Source organism: Phascolarctos cinereus, unplaced genomic scaffold, assembly GCF_003287225.1.
Source record: "Phascolarctos cinereus isolate Bilbo 61053 unplaced genomic scaffold, phaCin_HiC Scaffold_9;HRSCAF=440, whole genome shotgun sequence".
Classification (NCBI taxonomy): Eukaryota; Metazoa; Chordata; class Mammalia; order Diprotodontia; family Phascolarctidae; genus Phascolarctos; species Phascolarctos cinereus.
This window is the reverse complement of record NW_027556402.1, coordinates 158,299,647-158,305,646: the sequence shown is the minus strand read 5'-3', so window position 1 is coordinate 158,305,646 and position 6,000 is coordinate 158,299,647. Positions and strand designations below refer to the sequence as shown.

General features: G+C 48.3%; 1 protein-coding gene across 2 annotated transcripts in view; it reads left to right on the top strand.

Moving 5' to 3' along the window:
- The first annotated feature begins 3,542 nt into the window (after positions 1-3,542).
- KLF3 (KLF transcription factor 3) overlaps positions 3,543-6,000 on the top strand; it is a 40,253-nt gene continuing 37,795 nt past the window's right edge. Inside the window, exon 1 of one of the 2 annotated variants that reach the window (XM_078148536.1) lies at positions 3,543-3,666. The gene's annotated coding sequence lies outside the window, so the exon portion shown is untranslated. Of the gene's footprint in view, positions 3,667-4,241; positions 4,410-6,000 lie in introns of those variants that run through there. The other variant, XM_020991859.2, reaches the window with a different exon arrangement.

Below are 6,000 nucleotides of genomic sequence, written 5' to 3'. Positions count from 1 at the left end.
TCCTGTCTTACATTTAATCACCAGATCCTGGTGAAAAGCCAAATAAAGAGGCAGAAATGGACCTTGTGCTCAGGGAAGTATATTTCTGCTTCTTGAGAAGAAGGAACTAAAGCTTTGTCTACAGTGGTTTGCATTTTTCCTTTTTTTTTTTTTAAGAGGGCTTTAAAGTAAACACATTTTTATTTACTGAAAGTAGAGGAACCAGATTCAAAGGCAGCATGCTTTTCCCTCCTGCCCCTCCCTGGGTACATGGGTAGGGGGCTTCTGAAGGTTTAGGGCAGGTAAAAAGCCACTTTGCAAATTTTTGTACTGTGTGGCACACACAAGAGATACTCAACAGTATTTATTACCTCTTCTAGGGAGTGAAGTCAGCAGTCCAAAGGAGTCCTTCATTCACTCCCTCCCTCATTAAGCAGGGTGGGGTAGGGTGGAGGTCAGAGGGGAAAAGGAGGGAAAAAGAAGGTGTGGCTGCTACCACCTTTGTGCATATATTCCTTTGTCTGTCTACCTGGAGCCTCTAGGCTAAAGTGTGCTCTTGGGTACTCTAGGACAAAAGTCCAGATGTTTGGAGCACCCATTGGATGGCTGAATGTAAGGAGGGTAAGCCACTCCTGTGCCAATAAGAATAATAGGTTGCAAACCAAGATTATATTTAATTTAGCACTTTATTATATGCTATTTTATTCAATTGTTCTCTAATTGTTTCATGTGTTCTAGTCTAGTCTTTTCAATGAGATGGTGAGGTCCCTGAGAGCAAAGGTTGGACCATACTTCTTGTAACCTTCCCCCTCTCCCCCACAGCCATCAGACACTTCATAAACTTTCAGTTCAATTAAATTCAACCATTTATTAATTAAACTTCCTAATTTGTGCAACGTGATTCGTCCTTAAGCCGTGGGGATACCAAGGCAAAATAGAAGCTTTTTAAAGTTTACTTGGAAGATACAACAGTTACACAGAGAAATAAATATAAAATAGGTCTCAACCTATTGTCACTATTATGCTCTTATTTAGTTAGGTAACTTACCTTTCTCTAAATATGCTTTATTATTTCCTCTACTACTATAGCTTAGCTAGCTCACAGTGCCCCACCCCCACTCCCTTTTCCATTTCTCTAGCTGCTTGTTCAAGTGCTGTCCATCCTTCGAAGCTTACCTCAACTCTTCTCTATGAAGTCTTCCCCATCCATTCAAGCCCACAGTGATCTTTCCCCTTTCAGAACTTTTAACATTTATTGTCCCTATCACTCATATTCTGCCTTGTGCAAAGGTCATAGGATCAGATAGCTTTAAATCTCCAAGGGCTCTTGAAAGTTTTCTTGTTGGCCCAATCAGATTGTGAGCCTCTGGAAGGTAAGCACTATGACTTGCATTTCTTTTATTTCCATACTACTTTGGATGGGGTATGTGCTAAATAAATATTCATTGATATATAATAATTCATTTCCAGCTGTCAGTCTCCAAATTCCCCCTTTCCTATTTGAATCTCATCTCTACCTTTCCTGGATCACATATTCAATCAATATGTCCACACAGCACAGAATCAGCAACACAGAAGGTACTTACTAATTGATTCTGGCCTATTCACACATGTGAATGATACAAAAGAAATTTTTATAGACAAAAGTTTCCAACTCTAAGCCTACTTTGAATTAATCCAGTGAGTAAATATATAATGCAAATAACTCCATCAGTCACCAGTATTCAATGGACTAGAGCTAACAATAATAATATCCAGCATTTAAATAATATGTATTACCCACATTTACACAACACTTCCCATTTTATAAAGTGGTTTGCTTTTAATCCTGTGAGTTAGGTAAATGGGGTCAATATTATTATCCTCCTTTTATAGATAAGGAAATTTGAGCTTAGGAAAGGTAATTGACTTGCCCTAAATTACTTAGTGATTAGACCCCAAATTTTCTGAGTCAAGTTTACAGGTTTGTAAATCAATTGCATGCATTTTTGTGGGAACTCAGTTTTTACTTTGGATTTGTCTTTTACCCCACCAAAATACTAATAATTTGTTTTAAATGTCATAGGTTATACATAATTTATAGACATATTTCAAAGATATGAGTTACAGGCATGCAAATTTCAGAGGTTGTGTACCAATCTCTACCATGCTACACCACTGTAACTCAGTTGTTTTTGTGTCTCCGGGTAATTTTTAATATGTACAATATACTTATAAAATTTCACTATGTTAAGATTATCCTCTGTTAGAATAGCATGCAGCTCTAGGACTAGGTTCATAACATATTTCTGCATATTATGTAGTACTGGACCTAGAGAAAGGAGCAAAATAAGGGTGAACGTAAAGGCCTTTTAAAACATCTTGAATCAATAAAAAGCCATAGATGGAAGCAGGGGTGTTTTCAAATATTACACAGCACTAAAACAATTGAACCAATTTGTCCTTTGTTCTTTTTATTGCATTCTTTATTACACTAATACTGTTTTAAAAGAAAATCAAAAGGCATTAAATATACAAGCAAGCTACTCTCCAGGCCCCGACTCCAAATAAAGTAGAGCAGTATCTGCAACCATCCTTGGAACACACATGGTGAAGCAAGCTGAATAAAGTACTCGAAGGGCATGGTCTCTTCCCACTGGAAAGGCTTGAGTTGAAATGCTGCTGAGGCTAACCTCCTGCCCCCCCCATTCCTCCCACCCCCACCTTCCACCCTAACAAACTCACAAGAGTTCGCGTTTTATATGGGGGTGAACCCGAACCCACTTTGGGGAAAATTTTCAGGCAAATGTGTAGCAGGAAGAAAAAGGTACTGATTAGTTATCACAGAGGACTTTTTATCTTAGACTCCAGAGCTCAACTAGAAGATGCTTTGCCTAAGGGTTTCCAACGCTCTTAAAATGAGAAACCCCTGGAGGTAGGTGGGGGGGAGGGAGACACGAAAGCTGCAAATCGGGGACTCCAGGGCCAGGCGGTCACCAGTCGTACCCCTCCCCCATCCCTTCCTCATTCACTGGGACGGAGCGGAGTTTTCCCAGAGCCCCAGTGCACAAAGAAGGCAGCTTGCAAACAGGATGTTGTATTAACCTGAAACTCTTGAGTTTCCTTAGATTTGGTTCGGTCAAATCTCATTCCCCTCCTCCCCACCTTCACCCCAACCTTTTCTTCCAGTTGAATTTTCCTCTATCCACTTGCGCACCCCCTGGGCTCTTCTTATAGTTTTTTATTTTATTTCATTTTATTTCTTCATCAACCCAAGGAGGGGCCCGCATTAGCCACAGGGCTCGGCCCTTTCCACCCCTCCCATTGGGCGACAGATGATTTATCCTTCTAGACAGCCCAGTGTCCCACAACCTCGGTGTGTTTTTTGGAAGCTATGCAGCAACAGCAGCCCCATTACGCCTCGGAACGGGCAGCACCGCCCTTCCTTCCCCTTGGGCCCTGGGCGGTATTGCAGCAGCAGGTTTGGGAGGCGGGGTGGGGTGAGGGGAAGGCTGGGTCGGGGTGTGGGTGTGTGCATGGAGGGGAGGTAAAGGAGGGAGGGGGATCATTCGGAGCGCCGTGCCGGACGCACGCCTAATGCCCCGCGGCCCCCAGCAGCAGCAGCGGCGGCGGCAGCAGCAGCAGTGGAGGGAAGGGCAAGTTTGGCATCTAGGGCGGAACCCCGGCTCCGGATAATAATGAGTGTCTGTAAGTCTGTCCCTGGGTGACTGGGAAGGGGGAGGAGGAGAGGGCGGGGTGCAGGGAGGAGGAGGAGGGGGAGGAGGGGGAGGAGGAGGAGAGAAGGGCGGGGTGGCAGGGAGGGGCGGAGGGAGTCTGTGCGTGTTTGTGTGAGTGACTCGTCCGACCCCTCTCGGCTGCCGCCGCCGCCGCTGCCTCCACCCTAGTGGGTGGGGACCCCGCCCCGCCCTGCCCGGGCTGCGGCGGCGGCTCCCTCTCTCCCCCTCCCTGACCCTCCCACCCGAGGTCCCAGCCTCTACTTACCCGGCCAGCCCTGGGAGGCTCGCAGAGCGAGCGGCGCCGGCGTCATGTGACGGCCCCGGACTCGGTGCCAGGAGCCTGGGAGACTGAGCGCGGCGGGGAGAGAGAGGGCGAGCGAGGGAGCAGCGAGAGCGGTGCACGCAGCGCGCGAGCCGGGAGCAGCGAGAGCGGTGCACGCAGCGCGCGAGCCGGGAGCAGCGAGCTGGGAGCCGGGCAGCCGCGAGCCGGCCAGGGAGGCAGCCACTCCATCCCGCTGGAGAAGGGGCCCGCCGCCCCCCGCGCCCTCCTTCCTGACCCCATTCTTTTCCCTCCTCCTCCTCCTCCCCATCCTTGGCGGCCGTGCATGGTCGCAGGACTTTTCCGCTGACACTGTTGCATTTGGGGGATTAAAGGAAACCCTGATCCTGGGCTTTTATTTCCTGCCTGCTGCGCTCAGCACTACGGCGCTCAAAGTAAGTTTTCTCTGACAAATATATGTGTATGCATATATGCATATATAATTCTAGAGAGACAGTATACATCTAGACCGACCCTTGGAGCTGCGCGCTCCTCGTTTTCGGTGCATCCCCCCCTCCGTGGACGTGTCGGGATAAAAGGGAGTGTGGGGGGGCGGTGTAGTTTTTTTTTTTAGCCCCCAGTAGAAAGTGCAACAGATAATTGCATTGGAGGGGGATGATAGGGCCCCGAGTTTCTTGATCGAAAGTGTGGGATTGGTAAGAGAGAGACTGCAAATCCGGGGGTTTACCCCGCTGTGGTGTAGCGGGTGGTGTGCGCGCTGGGGGTGGGGGTGGGAGTGGGGGCAGAGGGGGCAGAAGGAAGGGGTGCTTGTGGTGGGGGGGAGAGAGAAGAGGTGGTGCTGAAGTTGATGCGAGGGACCGGGCTTAAGGTGGGAAGTGGGGGGGGCCGCAGATGGAAAGAGACTGGAAGAGGGAACCCAAGATGTTACACCTGTGTGGTCTATAACTCCCTCCTCCCTTCCTCCCCCCCCATCCAGGCCCTGCCTTCCTCCTTTCTTCCTCCCTCCCCAGTAGAAATCTGTGTGCTTGGTGTGTTGCAACCTTGTTTCAAGGAAGGTAGACTGGACACACGCACACACACACACACACACGAACTCCCTCCCTAGTCCCCTCCCCCCACCTCTCTTCTCCCTCCTGCTCCTCCCCTTCACCTCCCCCCATCTCCCCCTCACACACACCCCCCTTTCTCCCTGCCTCCCCCGCCGGGTTGGTTGCCTCGGACAGTGTCGGAAGTTTTCCTCGGGGCTTTGCTGCTTCTCTGAGAGAGCCCCAGAAGGAGCTTGGTGGGGGACTCCTGAGCGCTTTTCCAGGAGACGGAACCCGGGGGGCTGGGGGAGGGAGTAAGAGGGGGGGAGATGTTGGGAATTGGCAGGCGCTCGTCCGGCTTCTCCAAACCCAGCTCCTCCTTCGGAAGGGGGGAAGAGACTTTGATGTTGTTCATCGGATTGGCCTCTGTGGAGCTTGCTGGGTATCCTGCGTGGAGAAGCTGCCGCAGTCCCTGCCTTTGCATCGCGTGCTTTTTGGACACTTATCTTGGTGCTTGTGGGGCAACCTAATTATTCTTCCTAGAAAGTATCCCCTCAAATTTCAGAGCATTCTCAGGGACTAAAACAGATCTGTGTGTTGCATGTGTGTGGCCATCGATAGGAAACTATAAACTTGTGTAGTGTGATATAAATGCGTTTATTATAGAGTTGGGGCCCCCCATTGACTTATATAGGATAGGGCAAATAGGATTTCTCTTTAATCCCCACTTCAATTTAAAAAAAAATTTATATTACTCCTTCACTTTTGTTGGAAAAAAATGAGAAAGAGGCTTAGCTTTTGAAGAAGTAGCTCACTGTCAGGGTAACTGGAAAAAGAGATCTTGGGTATTGATTGGAGCATCGGGCAGGCATTACCATACCTTAGACTCAACTGGTCACTTTGGATGGAATTTCTAGGGAATTCAGATTTTTAACTCTGGATCTCTACTTCATGTACTTTAAAGGTTTTTCTTTGCACTATTCTGTACCTCTTTTTTTTT